Genomic DNA, 20,320 nt, shown 5'->3' with positions numbered 1-20,320 from the left:
TCTCAGTTGCACGATTTCTTCTTCGTAGGTTCATTCCCTAAGGAACATTTTGCAAATGTTTCTTCATTCTCCGATATAATGAAGAAGACGCAGGTAGTCATGGCGGAGTGGGAAAGCTTCTTTTCCAAGAGCAAGGAAGAAATTGCCTTGATGGAGTTTAACATTGAAAATGTGCCAAGTGTCTCCATCGGAGAATTGGAGGCTATCGTCGGCAGATTCATTGCATACGCCATAAATGAATGAGATAATGGTCATCCATTTTTGGACGAAAGTCTTTTGGCTGAATAGTAGTGGCGTACTTATTGCTGAAGGAATGTTGACTAGGCATGGGTCCAGTCAATGCATGTCACCATCAGATAAGGAATCTTCTTGCATGTCGCCTTCTCATTATGGTTTTATGATAGATTCTCCGTGCATGTCGTCGTCACTAGGAGAATGATGGGCATTTATGATGGTGTTGGTTATATTCTGAGCATAATCAACATCATGGGGCACATTTAATGTGCTAGTGGGCGCTACTTTAGGCTCTTTAAATTAATTGTACATGGGCATAATGGGTTATTAATTGCCGATTCCCACCTTGTTGCACCTTGAGTGGGGAATCTTTAGGGCAAACCCTAATTAGGGTTTTGCATGTAATCATGGCTTGAGACCTATATAAGGGGGTGACCCCCTCATTTGTAAGGGAGGAGAGATTATTGTCTGAGATTGTTGCATCAGGATTGTGAAGTAGCCAACTTAATGCTGTTCAATTTGATGGTGTATTCTTGTTCTACTTTGGCAATCTGCATGGTCTTGCTCTCTTCAATTATATTAGATTTGCTTATGAGTTGTTAGAAGAACTGGATTTGATAGGAGAACTTGTTGTAGAATTTGAGCTCATAGTTTTGGTGTGCAGCTGATTGTTGTATGCCGTGCAAAGTTAGCTTGAGCCTGTTGATGTGTATGCATTTAACTTCGGTCATCAGTAGAGATTGTTCGATCCGATGGTTTGTATTGATGACCTGAAAAGCCTCCACGTACTCTTTGAAGATTGCACCGCCTTCGTGTAGTTGTGCTTTGCTAGCAAAACGAAGAGTGGTTTGATTTTGCATAAACAATCCCGTCTCCTACTCTTAGGATTAAGTTAGCCTTAGCCTAGTTTTTCTCTACCCTACTCCTATTTACTTTCCACATAATTCAAAACCCAAAAGATCCAAAACCAGAACTTTCATTGCAAATCATCTGTACAAAAATCCTTGAGCTTACATAAGTCTTCTCCAATTGAACATGTGTAAGGCCCCTTGGGTTATCAGCAAACCCATCAAAAACCTGAGTCATGTCCACGCACTGAAGGAACCTTGGAATCAGCCGTTTGAACTTTAAGAAATCCTAGCATACGGACTAATCTTGATCAAGAGAGGATAAGGTGACCGTTGGTGACTTTATTCTGTGTTAGACGCTGTCATAAAAAACACGTCAACAAGTATATTTTAAGTAATTCTCATGAATCTGCATGCATAGATGAAGAAGAGATGCTTACAGTAGATTCGTTCCTAACCATTTTGATCATACAATACTCAATCCGTATGAAGCACCAGATGTAAACCCTTTTGCTGCACTTTATCAAGCCCCAGACAATTTGAACCCTCTTGCATTTGAACTTTCTGAGAACAGCCTTCATTTCCTCTTTGGACCACCTGAAGAGAACCCTTGTCTAGTAACTGCTCCTCAAAGACCAATGCAAGGAAATTCAGCCCCCGGTGGTAATAACCCACCTCCACCTGTGAACCCAACATTTGAGTTCCCCATTTCTGATTTGCATGATAATGCTAACCTCAAGAACATTCCAGCTTCTCTGCGTAAATTTTATGGACTGGTGATAGAGGACCCTGATACTTTCTTGTTTGAGTTTGATGTCCTCTGTAGGAGTTATGATTACACTACAGATGCCCATAGACTTAAAATACTCCCTGCCACTTTAAAGGAATCAGCTTTGAGATGATTTATGAATCTAGGGAGTAGTACAATCAATACATGGGATGAGATGAAACAGTTGTTTCTTGTGAAATATAAAGATTATTGTAGAGGGATTGACCGCCATGGGGATGATATCTTTAGAATGACACAAAGGGAGGATGAGAGTCTAGAAGATTATCTGGAGAGATTTCTATTCAGTGTCAAGAAGTCCAAGCATGGTACTTTAAATGAAGACTCTCTTAAGTTGATATTTCTGAGAGGGATTAGTGATGAATGGATGGATGCTTTAGACCTTATGGGAGGTGGTGATATAACTCAATCAACATGGAATGACATTGGCCAAATTTGTTAGAAGTATTCCAGATCCTCTTCTAAGAAGAATAGGCGTTTCAAGCCGGGAGTGTCTTCATCAATATCCAGTAATGGAGTGTCACAAATGGAGCTCAATCACTTTTTGAAGGATTTTAAAGAGGATATCATAAACAATATGGCTACTCAGTTAGATACATTTCAAACTAAGAAGAAGCAAGAGGAAGCTGATTCAATGCTTGCAGAATTATGTCCGCATTGTAGACAAAAGAAGAGAGACTATAGATGTAAGATGGTTGCAAATCTTGATGTTCCTAATTTCAAGCTAGTACAAGGAGATGATGAACAAATCTTTTATGTTGCTCAAAGAAGACCAAATTTTCCAAGACAAGGTATGCCCCCTGATCCACTTTCTTTTTCTGGTTATAATGGAAATTCCTATGCCCAAAATAATCAGTGGCAACCTCCATATTCTCAAAATTTTGGAAATTATCAAAACTGGTATAACCCTCAAGGCCAAGGGCAAAATTTTGCCAATCAAACTCCATAGTGGCAACAACCACAAGGAAATTGGTCTCAATCTCAGGGGCCACGACAACCATTCCAAGGAAATTGGCAACCTTCTCCTCAATGGAGAGGAAGTCAGCAATGGTCAAAGCAGTCTTCTGGGTATCAGCAACCTCTGCAGCAGCCTCAACAGCCTGCTATAATGCCGCCTCCTGCTACTAATACAATTCCATCTAAACCTACACAATTGCCCACTCAATCCATGCCAAATCCTAATAGCAAGCCCCAGTAGCAACAACAAGTTTACTCAGCTGATCCTAATCAATACCCAACATATTCTCTTTCTATAAGTGATATTCACTTTAGATCCGGGACAACTTTGCCTAACCTGTCCCCTCCAGTTATAACTAAAGTACAAAAGGAAAAGAAAATATCTAGTCTAGCAACCCAAATTCCTCAAAATCAGCAAATACCCCCATTTCCTCAAGGGTTGCAAGCTGAAGAGATTCATCAGCAAGAGGATATAATTTTTGATATTATTGATCAGCTGAAACACGTGTTAATATTCCATTATTTCAGGCTATTAAGGATGTCCCTATCTATGGTAAAGCAATTAAAGAGGCATGTTTAAAGAAACCTGTCAGGAAGAAAAAGGATCCGCAAACAGTGCATGTAATGGGTCAACTGGTTGATATTATGTTGGAAAAAGTTTCAATACCTAAATATTCTGACCCTGGTAGTCCTATTGTGAAAATAGTCATCAATGGCACTCAGATAAAGAATGCATTAATAGATTTGGGAGCAGCCATCAATGTAATGACAAAGGACATTATGCAAAAACTTAACATAACCAGTCTTAGGCCTACTCCTACGGTCCTGCAACTTGTTGATAGTTCCACAGTTCGGCCTGATGGTATGATTGAAGATGTTGTGGTTACTCTAGATTCCTAGGAATATCCGACAGATTTTATGATCTTGTCTCCTAAAGCTACATTGGGGGGATATCCGGTCATCTTAGGGAGACCTTGGCTTGCTACAGCTGATGCATATATTGGATGCCGATCAGGGGACATGACTATTTCTGATGGAAATTCCACTAAAACTCTAGCTCTGTATTCACCTGCTCAACCCCAACTTGATCAAGAACAAGTTGTTTGGCCTGACGTGGGGGAGGAATTAGAAGGGGAAGTTAACTCTGTCAGTCATCTTATGATGATTAATAAAGAATCATTTCTACGACTTCAAGATGACGATTCTGTCCTTTCTAATATTCTGGAAAATCATTATAGTCTGGAGCAGCAATCGCAGGAGCTAACATCAAGTATTACATCAGATTTTCCTGCAGCCACTGACATATTGCATACCTTGTTGCCGCAGGAAGTCCGCACTTCTTATCTTTCTGAAGCAACTCAGATCGATCTTACTGTCAAGGTGGAAGTTGATCCAAATAAATGTTTGAATATCAATAATCAGCTTACATAAACTCAAAAGCTAACATTGGTTGATTTGCTCAAATTTCATTAGCACGCTTTTGCGTGGGATTACAAAGACATGAAAGGAATAGATCCTACAATTTGTACACACCACATATATATCAAAGAGGACTATAGACTGCTTAGACAACCACAAAGAAGAATCAATCCTACATTAAGGGAGATGGTTAAAGATGAACTACAGAAATTGTTAAATGCTGGATTTATCTATCCTACATTAGATAGTCAGTGGGTGTCGCCTCCAGTCATAGTTCCAAAGAAAGGAGGTAAATGGCGAGTATGTGTAGATTATAAAGCTTTGAACTCAACAACTAGGAAGGATCATTTTCCATTACCATTTGTGGATCAAGTATTAGATTCCTTGGCAGGGAAGCGGTACTTTTCATTCTTGGATGGATTTAGTGGCTACAACCAGATTCAAATTGCTCCCGAGGATCAGGAAAAGACTACATTTACTTGCCCTTGGGGAACGTATGCATATTCTGTTCTTCCCTTTGGGTTATGTAATGTTCTAGCTACTTTTCAAAGAACAATCGTAAGCATATTTTCAGACATTTCCCAGGATAGCATGGAGATCTATATGGATGATTTTACCACTTATGGTTCAGAATTTGAAGAGGCATTGGAGAATTTAAAGAAAATTTTACAGAGGTGTGAAGATTACAATTTATCCTTGAACAGTGAAAAATGCTTTATGATGATGCAGGAAGGCATTGTTCTTGGTCATCATATTTCTATAACTGGAATACAGGTTGACCCAGCCAAAATTGAAGTCATTCAAAACCTTCCTGTTCCCACAAAGCAAAAGGATGTTAGAAGTTTCCTTGGTCATACTGGATATTATTGGGCATTTATTAAGGATTTTAGTAAAATTGTAGGACCTTTATATTGTCTTTTGACTAAAGATATGGAGTTTGATTGGACTCCCGCATGCCATGAAGCTTTCTTGAAGCTCAAACAAGCATTGACTCAAGCACCAGTGCTCAAGGGTCCAAACTGGTCATTGCCTTTTCATATTCACACAGATGCATCAGATTATGCCATAGGAGCAGTTTTGGGCTAGAAGATGGACAATTTAGAGAATGCAATTTATTTCATCAGCAAAAACATGCAAGGACCTGAGCTTAATTATACTGTCACTGAAAAGGAGATGTTGGCAGTAATATATGCACTTAACAAATTCAAGCATTATATCACAAGATATCAAATATATGTGCATACTGATCATACAACAATCATATATCTCATGAACAACCCTTCAATCACAGGAAGATTGGCTCGATGGTTACTATTGATGTAGGAATTTGATATTATAGTTGTTGATTAACCAGGTAAAGCTAATGTAGTTGCAGATTATCTTTCTAGGCTTCAATTGTAGGACAATCCTGAAGCAATAGATGATGCTTTCCCAGATGAACATTTGTTCTTGATAAAAGATCACACTCCCTGGTATGCTGATGTTGCAAATTATTTAGCTGCCAATAAGATGCCTTCTCATTTTTCTCCTAAAGAAAAAAGGTTGCTAGTTGAGAAAAGCTTTAATTTCTCTTGGATTGCTGATTGTTTAACTTTATTTTACATTGGACCTGACCAAGTCTTAAGAAGGTATGTTAGAGAGGATGAAACATATGATATTCTTCATGCATGTCATGATGAGCCATGTGGAGGACATTTTTGCTGCTAAAAGAACAACACTTAAAATCCTTAACACAGGGTATTATTGGCCAGCTTTGCATAAAGATGCAACTCAATATACTAGAAAATGTGATAGATGTCAACGAATGGGTAGGCCCACTAGATCTGATGAAATGCCATTGTATCCCCAAATATTGGTTTCACCATTTGACAAATGGGGATTGGATTTTGTAGGACCAATTGATCCTCCTTCCAATGGGAAATCCTATATTCTAGTGTGCATTGATTATGTTACAAAATGGGTGGAAGCAAGAGCAATGGCACATGCAAGAGATAATAAAGTAGCTAAATTTCTCTATGAGGAAATATTTACAAGATATGGAGTACCAAGAGAGATTGTTTTAGATCAAGGACCACAATTTACTTCCACATTAATTGCAGCATTGGCTAATGAATATAATATCAGACACCGAAAGTCTACTCCATACCATCCTCAAGCAAATGGTCAGGTAGAGGTTACAAACAGGGATTTAGAAGCTAATGTTACCAAGACAGTAGCTCTTCATAAGAAAGATTGGTCAAATAGACTTCCTGAAGCCATTTGGGCATACAGAACAACATGGAAGACAACAACTGGTTTTACACCTTTTGAAATGGTGTATGGAAAAACAGCCATGATGCCCATTGAGTTTGAGCATAAAACTCTTAGGACAGCTCTGCAATTGAATATGACTCTGTCAGAAGCACAAAAAGACCGCATCATGCAATTGAATGCTCTAGATGAATTGAGAAAGATGGCTGTCCAACATACATAAATTATTCAACATCAACGTGCTAAATGGCATGATAAATATATTAAGGAGACGAAATTTAAATCTGGAGATTGGGCATTGTTATATGATTCTAGATATAAGGATACAATGGGGAAGTTGCAGACACGTTGGTTGGGCCCATTTGAGATTGTTGAAGTTTTTCAAAATGGAGCAGTTCAGTTGGCAGCAATAGACCCAGTCAGATTCAAACTTTTGGTCAATGGTCATCAACTACGCCTTTATCATAAGCCTGCTACAAAAGAAGACTTCCCGCAGCAATTTGACAACCAAGTGCAGACCACAGTTCCTGCAGCCTCTACAGGGGGCCTTCTCGGCCCAGAGTCTTAAAATTCCATTTGCATGCATTCATAATAAACATTTCCATATTTTATGGAAATACCGTTCTTCGCTAATAAATTTTCTCATCCCCCTCATCTCACTTCATTTCTATTTTTGCCACATCACCCACTTCACGTCACCTCATCTCATATTATGAATAACTAATCATTTGATTGCAGCATTAATTAGCATGACTGCAAGTATGTATATTATTTATTTTTCTTTAATTATGCATTTATACTTTCATTATGATGATTACCTGATATGATTCGCATAATCCACATTCCCTTCCCTTTGTCCTTTTTCACATGTGTGGACACGTGTCATCTTAAGTTGGGGGGGTGTTTTATGGTTCTATTTATGACCGCATAATTATGTGTCCTTGTTCACGATGTGTTTTAATTTTCTTGACATCATTTTTGAATGAGTTAGTACTGATGTGAAAGCCTGTAGCACGAGTGAGTATACCTTTCCTGCCGCCATAGTTGATGAAGGTATTGAAGAATAAATAAAAGGTTACGGGGCATGAATTTTCAAAACTCGCAGGATATTTCAGTTTTGCATTTCGTTGTGGTGATATTCAATTAAAGGCATTGATGTCCTGGATACAAAATGAAATTAGTATGGGGGTACAATCTAGAATGCACAGGAACTTGGAACTTGATTGTCCACTGCCATTGAGAGTTGAGGCTAAAAACCCACGGCAGATGTATTATGACTGGCAAAAACTGTTGAATAGATCTGATGTCAGAAGCCAAGTTTTATCATTGAGGGAGGAAGTATTTCAGGAGTATGAAAATTTGATTGGATCTGATAATCAAATTGTAGTTGAACGTTTGACTCAGCATTGGAACAGCCTTCCAGAGGATCTAAAGCAGGGTGAACCCCATTCATTGTCCAATTATCATGCAGCCATACAGAGAGCTCCCAAGTATATCTGCTTGGGCAGGACAAAAGGTAATAATTGGCTACCTTTGATATTTCAACCACCTATTCTTATGTGGCCATTAATGGGATGTAGAGCTATAGATAAACCGTATGATGAGGCCGGAGGAAGCCAGGTGGGCTAGGCTGGAGAAGATGAAGGGATTTTATTGGAACCTGGCTACAGGAGGCACGGGACAAGGTACTGTAAGTGATTTTCGAGTCAGTGCCAGAGTAAGGAATTTTCCTCCTGCTGGAGGACCAGCAAGACATTAAGTTGGGGGGCAAATGATGAGCTAAAATAATAGCTCTTTTATTTCTATGACTAATAAGTTTTTCCTATGTTTTAAGTTGCATATTGGGACAATGTTAAAGTCATGTGATGTATCAGAGTTTTGATTATGTGCATTTTGAATGATAGCCAAACCCGCTGAACCCTGTATTGTTTTGACTTAATATTCCTATAGCTATGCGGATTATTATGGTAATAGCATGCGTGGATGTATAAATGTTGTGATTAATGGAAATGGATATATATATATATGCTTGTATGTTCTAACCTTTAATGCTGGAGTAAATAAGTTGCTGCAGAAGCGGTTGTGTTAAGCCAGATGGAGAATCACGCCATGCAAACAGTTGGAGACATTTCGAGGCGGTTGAGCATTTAAAACAGTGGAGAAGATGGTGTTCGAGTGAAGCGGCAAAGGAATAGCGAGGCGATACCAGACTCATTTATGGTTGTCTTCAGCAAGCATCAATCTAGTAAAAACTGCCATGCTATATTCTTGGCTACGGTTTAGTGAAGTCTCACGTTCTCTGTGGATTGACTTCGCCTTGCTGTAATAAATGTTTCTGCCTAGTTTCATGGGCATGATCTAAGTAGTTGAAAGTTTGTTATAACTTTCTTATAAATAAAGCCCTGCACCTCTTCACAGAGTTAGACAACGTTTTCCATAATTAGAAGCATTTCTCTTATTTTTATGCATTGTATCGACTTTTGGAAATAATGAATAAAGGCTATGTTATTCTGAGCATATAGAATCATTTTGAAGTCTAGATACACTCATCCAAGGGGCCCCACTTGGTGAGTATTCCTGTGTGATTGTTAGATTAAGTTTCCTTTTGCTGTAGTAGATGTTCTAGCAACTGATTGTTCCTGCAGCCACTAGAACCAGATCCTGTGACTATTCCTGCAGCCAAAGCAGACAGAGTAATTCCTGTTTGTTAGCTTTGAACTTAGTTAATAGTTATTTAGTTAGAATCTTCTGTTAATGTTAAGATTTCCTGTAGCCATTCAGTTGTCATATTTTCGGTTGTTTATTTTAGATAGACTTAGTTGTTGCAGTAGTGCAGAATGACTTTTACCAGAACTTAGTGCATATACAATGCAGACCCATTTCAAGTAATACGTCCTTGGGTTGACAAGTAAATGAACCCCAGTCATGGAAATGATAGCTACTCAGAATGGATGACCAATCCTTGAGTTAAGACTTCAAGTCTAGTTATTGTTCTTATTGGCTAGGCAAACAAGCTTGTGCTGACTAAAAACATAGTGCAATTTCACATGCACTTAGGATAAGCATCATGGCTCTAACATTATATAATTTCTGCATTAATTTTTCCTTGGAATTGGATGCATGCTATGAAACATGCAAATGGCTGCCTCCTCTTGTCCAGTAAGATATATGTTTGTAAACTTGATGTTGCTCAAACAATGAACTACCTTAGGGCTAGTAGTGCCAGTAATTAAATTAGTTGTTGGTGTGAAGCTCAAAATCATGATGCACATCGTATAAGCCTCTTTAAGCTAATTTGGCAGGCCACTATTTACAATATACATGAAATACAAAAGTAGACACGTGGATATGCTCTAAATATTTATATGATGCTCTAGTTGAAATCTCATGATGATTTGATGCATATGGATTACCACACGACCGATTATATTTGCTGGTCTAAGTGCACTATTTGATGACAAAGACCATGACAAAGGGCTTTCATATGGGATCTTAATATCTATCTCCCCATCTAATAATTTACTTATTTGTAACTTCAACTCTACCTCACACAAAAGAGGTTCTTTCAAAATCATCTAAATTTCTTTTAACTTTGAACACAATTTAAGAGTTCCACCCAAAGATTTAGTGAACATCAAAGGATGGATGGATGGTGGAAGTCGATTTATTCCCCAAAAAAATCGTTCACCCAATTTTCAATGATTTCTTGCATTTAAATCATGTTAAAAGCATGTTAAAGACCCCAAAAATGGCAAAAAAAGTGAAAAAAATTATTGTAAAAACTAGCATAACCCTAGAAAAACTCGTGAAATTGCTGAATTGCTTAGAAATAGGGTTGATTCGAGACGAAATCAGAGTCAATGTGGAATCAACATTGAAAAAGTTTGTTATTTTGTCCATTTTCGAGGGGTTCGTCATTCCCCACATTAACTTGTTCAAACCCACGAGCTCAACGACCCAACAAAGGCAGAAAGCCCGTGAGCTCAATGGCCCAGCAGGGGTTTGAACCTTGGTGGCTGCCTCAACAATGGAGTGTTTATACCACAACACTAAACGTCCGAAGACACATTTAATATATATAGATATAGATATATGATTTATAATTTATAATTGATATAGTTAATTTTTGCTCAAACAAAGACATACAATTCATTATGTGAGTAATATATCTAAAGTGCTCCATGAAATAAATCTGAATGGCAGCAAACAAGCTTACATAGTTGTAATAAAAGAGCCTCCAACACAAAATCATTAAAATTTGTCTCTGCCTAAAATAGTAGTTGCAAGCTAGTTATTGCCAAAACCAGTGGCTTGCTAATCTTTTACTTCAGCTAAACAAATGCCTTTTGTTGAATTCTACTCCATATAAAAGACTTACCAATTGCCATCAGGGAATATAAAGCATTGCAACTGTGGAATATGATTTGATAAGCTTTCTCAAATATTGAACTACCCCTAGAAAACTCCTTTCCTCAATCACAATGAAAGTCTTGGATCACTTCAAAATGGCTTCCACTTTTACTAAATTCCTAACAATAGCTAGATCTCTGTCTGATAAATTTTGATCTCAGCTCCTTCATAGACTTGGCTAATCTTTCTCAGACTTAGACAACTATTTGGTATATTTGGTGACTGCCCTTTTACAAAGCTAAATGAATATTTGCCTATGTAATCAGCAATATGAATATGAACAACAAAAATCTATTTTCTACAATTCATGGGTTAATCTCTATTTTATATACTCTCTATATCTCTATGCTATGGAAATGCCCTTAAGTTTTAAAAAGTAGTTTGTGTCCATTTTTCTACAATTTTTACGATTTTTTAAAATCCAATTTTTAACCCATTTTTTCAAAAAATCTTATACTTTTGGTTTGCCGATTTTTTCCCCAAACAATTTTTGTTACTATGATATAAAGCATTGCAAACGTGGAATATGATTTGATAAGCTTTCAAAATATTTAATTAACCCTACAAAACTCCTTGTCTCAATCACAATGAAATTCTTGGATCACTTCAAAATGGCTTCTACTTTTACTATTTGTCTGTTAACTTTTGATCTCATTTACTTCATAGACTTAGTTAATATTTGATCTCAGACTTAGACAACTATTTGGTGTATTCAGTGACTGCCCTCTTAAAAAGTTAACTGAATATTTGCCTATGTAATCAGTAATGTGAATATAAACAACAAAAAATTGTTTTCTACAATTTATGGGTTAAACTCTATTTTATTTTCTTTTTATATTTCTATGCTATGGCAATGCCCTTAAGTTATTTAAAAAAATAGTTTTTGTCTCTTTTTCTACAATTTTTTATGTTTTTATTTTAAATCCGATTTTTTCAAAAAAATCTTATACTTTTGGTTTGCCAATTTTTTTCCCAAATGATTTTTGCTACTATGTTTGAGACTACTCAAAAAATGTAAGATATACGTATGACCCTAGAAAGACAACTTGCTAATAAAAAAAACCATGCTTGAGAGGTTTCACATACTGGTGATGAAGAAATCTAAGGGCACCAGAAGGAAAATGGGGTTAAAGGAACCAAACTCTTAGTTAATGCCCTAAAAAAAAGCATTTAGAGAATATATTGGCCTTGATTATAATGGGCATTGATAATGTCATCTTTGCATTTAAAATTTGAAAGAGATGGAAAAGAATTCTCTTTTTCCTTTGCAAGGATTAGCAAATGGAACAATGTTTCGAGGACAACATTGCAGACACACGTTAGAGCTACATCCCTTAGAAGGTTGGTTTTGAAAATTAAAATCTAGCTACATCCCTTAAAAGCTCTAAATTGAGATAATTGAGTTCCATTGTGCATGTTTATGAGTGATTTGTGTTGGGCTGCATGGTTGGCCAAATTCAAATTGTAAGCCCTAGTGGCAGAAGTCATTGATGTTATTCCAAATTGTGGAGTAATAAAGCACTGTTTCAACTATTATCACATTTTCATTGAGATAATTCAGTTCCATTGTGCATGTTTATGAGTGATTTGTGTTGGGCTGCATTGTTGGCCAATTTCAGATTGTAAGCTGTAGTGGCAGAAGCCATTGATGTAATTCCAAATTGTGGAGTAATAAAGCACTCTTTCAACTCATTGTCATATTTTCATTGAGATAATTGAGTTGCATTGTGCATGTTTATGAGTGAATTGTGTTGGGCTGTATGGTTGGATAGTTTTTCATTAGATTCTCATTCCCTGAGTGTGTCATTTATGGTCTTTCATAGAATCATAGATGTGAAATTATTGTGATGGCATGCTTAAGTTCTAGACTTTTTAGCACAAAAGGATGTTGGTTGATACCAAACTTTGATTTTCTCTTTTATCAACAATATTGAAGGCCCTTCATATAATCCAATCTGTTCAAGAGAGGTTATCAAAATATGGCGCTACAGATCTACCACATGTTTGTCAACTTCATTGAGTGTGTGAAAATGACAAAAGCCAATGATATTGTCCTTGCTGTAGAAGGTTACCTTTTACTAAAATGATAAAAATGGTTTCTCCGATATCTTAGAGCCTTTTTCAACCATTTTGAGAAGCCCAATACTTCACTACCTTTCACTTTGCCAATCATAAAGAGAAATGATTAGCTTTTGAAATGGATATGAAACATGACAATATATGTGTGCCCCTAACTTTGACATTTTCAAGGAAAATAAAACTATTTTTTTCTTTAAAATATGATTTTGGAGGGAAAAAAATTGATGTTTTGGATTGCACCATGTGATCTATCATCAAGATTAATTATATGTTAGAATTGTAGTTTAGAGCTGCTTGTTAAACTAAAATATGCCAATCAAGTTTACATTCGTAGAAAGAATTAGATATAAGTGCAAACAATTCGGTGTTAGAATTTTCAGCTTTGTAACATGCTAACTTAAAAACATTAAATTTCTAACTCTTTAAGTTTAGGTCTTCACCAATTGTTCAATATTAATAAGCCTTCATCTGTGTTGAAAGTTTGGAAATATTTTCCAATCTACCCTACCTCTCTGAAGGGATATTTGAAGTAGTGACTCGCCATTATGACCAAAGATTGGTAAACTTCAACTCTATCTTAATAACTTGTCTCCAGAAAAAGGTCTGGTTTGAGTACTTTTCTGTAGTAAGTTCTTTGATGAATCCTTAGGCTAGCATGTATTCATCTTTCTATACTTATACAAGATAAACCCCTTAAGTTCATTAGAACCCTTTTCTCAATTAGATATAGAAACCATGGTTTAATAAGAGAATTTCCACCCATAATGGTATCTTATCCTCCACCCATGCGAGAAGGATTTCAAGGACTATTCATGTAGTTAATAATGATTGCTGCAAGTAACTCGTGCCACATTGTAGGATATACCAGTTTTCCTTGTCATGTTGACCATAATGGTGGAAGTTATGGAGAAAACTATACTTCGAAGAGGTACCAAGATATCAAGTTATAGTAGAGCTCCGTCTATGCCACAAATAGATGATCAACCAAGACACTAAATAGAAGCTTGAGTAATATGCTAAGATACCTCAATAAGGTTAACAAAAACAGTGAGATTTAACCTTAATATTGGCAGAATTTGCTTTCAATGCTAGTATTAACATGTCCATTGGTAAGCCTCTTTTCAGATTGTTCACACTAGAAATCCAAAAGGTGCAGCATATTTGTAATGTCCCCTATTGAGATTTTTCTATATATTGCCCTAGAATTCCCAAATAAGGTAGGAGGTATATTTAGGAAATGCAAATTGCCAACTTTAAATCTTGATTTAGAAGTTAGAACCTGCAACCAAGTTAGTTATCATTCTAACATCCATGAAAGATTTGAAAACATATAATAATAATATTATAAGGAGAATCCTAATCACCATTGTAAATTACCTAATGTGCATGTGTGATTCAATAACACTTTCCCTAACAGCCCATCCACATTATGGAGTCCCTTGAGAAATCATATAAGGTGCCTTGAGCCTATGTCTTTCCATCAATCCCAAGAGCACAAAATGACACCCGCCATTCGCCTACTGGCCCCACTCAGGGTTGGTGTACTTGATGGAACTCATGCTACTTGCTGCCTTAATATGTATTTCATTCTTCCCTCCATAATGGGACGGTTGGATAAAGTATTAAGGAATCGTTCATAGAATTTATTTTTCGTGAATATCAGAATATCAAAAATAGAAACATATATATATATACATTGATCGGTAATAGTGATAGTTTTTATTAAATATAAAAAGTTTACATAATCATCAACATTTTCTGCAAATCAAACCCTAACTGCCATTGTACTAGTATCATCTCGCTGCATCATAGACTTCCAAACTTTGAAACCCTATCTAAAACAGTCAATACTTTCAAGAACCTGCCCACCCAAGCTACAAATTTACATTTAAGCATATACAAAAATTGAAAAACAATGACATTGTAAACCCTACTCCCCATACAGCACCAAAAATCCATCAGAGCCACTACTGCTCGTAAGCCCTATAAACATATATACCAAAAACAAAAACAAAATTGGAAGGGAGCCATGATCTCATTTTCTTTTCACCAGTTACAGGGGGCCATTCACCCAATGATCACTTGGATCAAACTTTTGCCCTGTTTTGCCCTTCTATGTCACCTCTACATTCTCGACCCATTCCTTTGCTTTCTCATGAAGAAAATCCTTCAATGCATCCAGCTGATGTGCACCTCTGCTCTGCACTCCTCTTTGTCCAAAGAAGCACTCCAACGAATAAAAGGTTTGCAAGGGCGAAGAGAGTTCCTTGACCCGTATCCAATTACCACCGTTTTCCATAACCTTGACCCCGGGTTGCGTTGTTGCCAAGAAAGACTGCATACCATACAACCACTCTTCTTTAACACGGTTCTGCATTTCCCACTTAACCCCATCCTTCTTTCCAAGCTCCAGTCCCCATGCCGTCACCATTAAAACACTATGAATATTGTTCTGATACGTATGCTCTGCATTAATAAATTCTTCTCCAAGCAAATATCCATTATCTGCATGAAGAGGGGATCATCAAATTGGAATAGACTTCGCATCCTCTTCTCCATCACCGTCCCCAGGAAAGACAATTGCTGCTTTGGGGTTTTGAGGGGAAAATTGGCTTACATTTTGCTCCGGCCCTCTCCACCCGTCAACCTGCAAGCTCACCTATCACCACTGTGTTGCACAATGTAGCGTTGATCCACCTCATTCCCTACAAAGGGCCACCAACCTGTTGCATTAATTGCCCATTACATTCCACAATGGGCCAGCCTTTTGGTGGCATACGGACCTCCTCAAAGGACTAGACTCACACTTTGAAAATCCTCCTAGACCCTGCCCATTACATTCCACAATGGGCCAGCCTTTTGGTGGCATATGGACCTCCTCAAAGGACTAGACTCACACTTTGAAAATCCTCCTAGACCCTGCCCATTACATTCCACAATGGGCCAGCCTTTTGGTGGCATACGGACCTCCTCAAAGGACTACGCTTACACTTCAAAAATCCTCCTAGAGCTTGTTCGAATGCCCATCATTTATTGACACTACCAACTTGGATAATGTGTCAGCAATAGTATTGGCACCCCTTCTTACATGAGAAACTTTAAAATCATTAAAAGATTTTAAATAGTTATTTATCAATTTGACATATTTATTTAATTTCCAAGATAGGGCTTCGCCATTTATCCTTGCATTTATAATTATCATTGAATCTCCTTCCAGGTGCAATATGGTAATATCTTTTTTTTTGGCCATTTTTATTGCGAACAGGGCTGCCTGTACCTCCACTTCATTGTTGGTACCTTCCAGCAGCTTCTTTGCCCCCAAAGCCATTATATTTCCATCCCAATCTCTTACCACAATACTAGTCCCAAAAGGGCCCTGATTCCCCTTTGATGCTCCACCAAAATTGACTTTAATCCATCCATCCTCAGGCTTGCTCCATACCACCTCTGAATTACCTGAGAGAGCCAGATTAGCCTGGACAGGCCCATTTACAGGCCAAACATATAAACATATTTAATTACTTATTATTCTCATATAATATTAGGTGGAAGACATGATAACCAATCAGCAAGATAAGAGTTCTATACATTATGCAGCATACCTAATACTTGGAAATATGTAAGACTGCTGATTATTCTTTGAATATTAATTCTGAAATCAGTATGAAGTTTGATGCTAGCTTAAATGGATCGGTAGGTCTTCTTGATGGATCAATGATGAATGGTAGATCTCTTCTTTAATCTAGCAATCTGCTTTTTGTCTTTCCTGTTGTCTGATACACTTTGTTTGTTGCTGATTTAAAATACCTATTCTGTCTTGTTTGATTGACTTGCTTGATATCTTTATCTGATTCCCTTGATGTGTTTTCTGAACTGGATTGCTTGATCTTCTTCCTCATATTTCTATTTCTCCTTCCTATTCAATGATAGCCTTTTCTGCTGATGATAAATCAGAATTTCTGTTCTTATATCTTCACAATGTGAAGGTCACATCCTTTGGAACTGAAGAGATGTTCCTCTTTTTATGCACCCCCATTACCTGCTGCTCTTTCCTTGACACACAGTGTCCGTTGATAACCACCAATGCCTCTTGTTAAATACTAATTTGAAAATAATAGATTTCAAGTCAGCCCTTAATAACTATTGATTATTATTTATGTTGGGTTGGCTGTTATTCCACAAGGCCAATATTTTGGGTCCGCCTTGTATTATTAATCACCCAGGTTTTGTTTATTTATTTGTTTTTTGATTGGTAATCGCTTTTGACTGGAGCTTTGAACCAGTGGGGGTCACATTGGGGGATCCCCTCCCTGTGGTTACAATCTTTCTTGAGGTATTAACACCTCCATGGTTTGTATCTCCACCTGCATCCTCCGTCATTTTTCTACCGCCTCCACACACCATCTTCTATACTCCCGCATCACCACCTGCCACCATCCTCCAGCACCTCCTATCCTCCGCTTATCCTCTGCCCTTCCTTCTACATCACCACCCACCAACATCCTCCACCAACTTCATCTCCAGCTACCGCCTTCCACCTCCTTTTCCACCATACCTCCGCTCTTACACCCATCGACCAACTCCAATACACTGAGCTTCAACTGCCACGCCTTAGTGCCACTGCTTGCTTGCGTGGACTTCCTGCCAACTGTATTGCCAACACCTGTGCCTGTATTTGGAGGAGCATTAACACCCCCTAATCACCTCTGACAGTACGAGAACACCTGGGCACATACACCTGCATGGGCCTCCAGAGATGTCACGGGGACATCCAATGCAACAAGCAGGCCTGAAAGTTCGAACCTGGAACCTCCGTATTAACACAGAGTTGCAACTTCTGTTGCACTGTGTAGTCATTGCCCATTTATTTATTTATTATTATTTCTTCCTTGTGACTTCTATTCTGGCCACTTTATATATTCAGTCGGCTAGGGTTTATTTAACGACAGGACAGATCTAGGATTTATTATTTATAGTTGCAGTTTGTGATCTCATTTTTGGCGAGGACATGACAATATCTAATTGATCTACTTGAAAGACCATACATTAGCAAAGATGCAGAAATTTTTTTGAGAATATTCAAAAAATACATTAGTAGGTCCAATAAAAGCAAGGAAAAGTGAATGAGGGTAGAACTTAAAAAATAGTATGTTGTTTGTTATTTTGGGGATTTTATTCCAAGATTGCAGTCAATGTGCAAGCTATTTACTTTAAAGCATGAACGAGAGAAACAAAGAAAATGAAGATCTGCATACGAGGGAAAAGGATTTCAAGGTACATCTGAGCAAAGAAAGATATCCTAAAGGAACCTACCACAAATAAAAACCTAGAAAATCTGGCCCTTGTAAGCTCGTAAAGAGGATAAATTAAATTGCCAACATGATTGACTGTCTCAGGGATGTGGACATTAGTCTAAATGTTTATGTTGCTGATCTAGCTGCATAAAACTAGTCTAAAAGATCATCAAGAAGTTAAGGATACCAGATTGAGAGAGCATTAGACACCAAAATTACTGCAATGACGTTCCAAACTTCCAGGCATACAAACTGCACTTGAATAATTGGGTGCGTCTGCTGGATTCTTTTTAACTTGTAGATCACTGAAATTGAATAGTTAAAACTTAGCAAATTAGACCTTCCTATTAGCTGCTTTCTAGGGGATTCTGAATTATTTTCAGTCAAGGGAGGATGATGCAGATGATTGATGACAACTGGCTGGAGTAAACACCATTTTTTTGGTGTTTGTCTGCACCAATCTTAGATCAAAAACATTTCAGCTTGGGAATATGGATATTGATGCAGGATATCTAGAGATCACAGTAGTGTTGATCTAGTATAAGGATTTCTTAAAATGTAATTGTAGTTATTATTGGCAGTCAGGAGAAGAGGGAGAAAATAGAGAGAGTTCAAGAATAGGAATGCCCATAACTCTGTTTTTTTTTAAGAAATCTTAGAAATTTGAATTAGAGGTCTGATTTTATTATGCATCTCTTTATCTATGTATATCAATTTTTAAATGGGAAGTTTTTGTTCTGGATTTTACTTGAGTTCACTGTTTGATGATGGCTGAACTTCTCACTGCTAAACTTCATATACCATATTTTTTTTAACTTCAGTCTGTGTGGTGTAGAATCTAATTTCAATTTGCAGGTTTGTTAAATGTCTGAATGAAGTTGAAGACAATTAATCGATGGATATGAAAGCAATCAAGGTAATGACACTCAATATGTATTTAAGTGTTTGAGTGAACACATTATTGCACTAGTTCAAACACTTTTGATGTGCTATGCCCCCTTCCAATAATGGGGTTTGCCTTGATGTTTTTCAAGCACATATCCTACATACACAAGCCAAGTTCCCAATCCTTCATATCTTGTCTTGGAAACATATCTTTAATAATAAAGGAAATTGTAAAATAAATACAAATTAATCAATATTATTGCCTCAATTTGAATGAAAAATAAAGACTAAAGAATCATAATTTATGAAGCATAAAAACCATATATGTGGAAAAGGTGTGGCATGTAATGCTTTGAGATTCATTCTACATTCTCATCTCAAAACTATTGTTTTGGTGTTTTAACATTAGGTCTTAAATCTCCTAAATGAAGTATTGAGATAATTCTAAGTAAGATTGAGATTATTATGTGGTGTTTTAACCATGACCTCAAACATTCGATTAGTGTTTTTATTTGTGCCTTTCAATGTGACACAAAATGAAAGAAATGTACAGTAGAACTACTTGTGAAATTAGAAGAAGCTCCTTGTAAATAAAAACTAACATACTCTGCACAATATATATTTTCTATTTAAAATGTTTATGATATTCTTTAGAGTGGTTCATGCATATATTGAATAAAAGTAAAGGTGTCCTTTTGGATTTATATGGGGCAAAAGGCTAACACACTCTTAAACTAAAGACAAGATTTTGATTATGGATTTTTAATTGAAAGAAAATCCTATGAGTGCTACATATTTATGCTGTTCAGTTAAAATTAGGGACTAAGCAGTACAAGTATACAAAGATTGGACAGGTTTACACAGCACAAACATTTGGCAAATCAAAAGGAAAACAACACATACAAAGCTGTGTAAGATTACACTTCTCAAAACTTTTGCAATACAAATCTTGTAATATTTGGAGAACAATTATTTCACCCAAACAAACAAAATATTACAAGTTAACACAGGAATAGAATACAAAGCCTCAAAACCCAACTTAATTGTCATTGCGATACAAACTCAATAATTATTAAGCAATGTTTGACTCATAAAGTCACAATAAAACTTAATACCTCAACAATGATTTTATCGAGTATGCATGAAAATTGCTATAG

General features: G+C 36.9%; 1 protein-coding gene across 1 annotated transcript in view; it reads left to right on the top strand.

Moving 5' to 3' along the window:
• Positions 1 to 19,398, top strand: part of LOC131077090 (transcription termination factor MTERF15, mitochondrial) — a 60,554-nt gene extending 41,156 nt beyond the window's left edge. Inside the window, exon 2 of the mRNA XM_058014510.2 lies at positions 19,134 to 19,398. The gene's annotated coding sequence lies outside the window, so the exon portion shown is untranslated. The remainder of the gene's footprint in view (positions 1 to 19,133) is intronic.
• Positions 19,399 to 20,320: the final 922 nt, after the last annotated feature.

The sequence above is a fragment of the Cryptomeria japonica genome, chromosome 9 (genome assembly GCF_030272615.1).
Source record: "Cryptomeria japonica chromosome 9, Sugi_1.0, whole genome shotgun sequence".
NCBI classification, from domain to species: Eukaryota; Viridiplantae; Streptophyta; class Pinopsida; order Cupressales; family Cupressaceae; genus Cryptomeria; species Cryptomeria japonica.
This window is presented reverse-complemented; position numbering and strand designations above follow the sequence as displayed.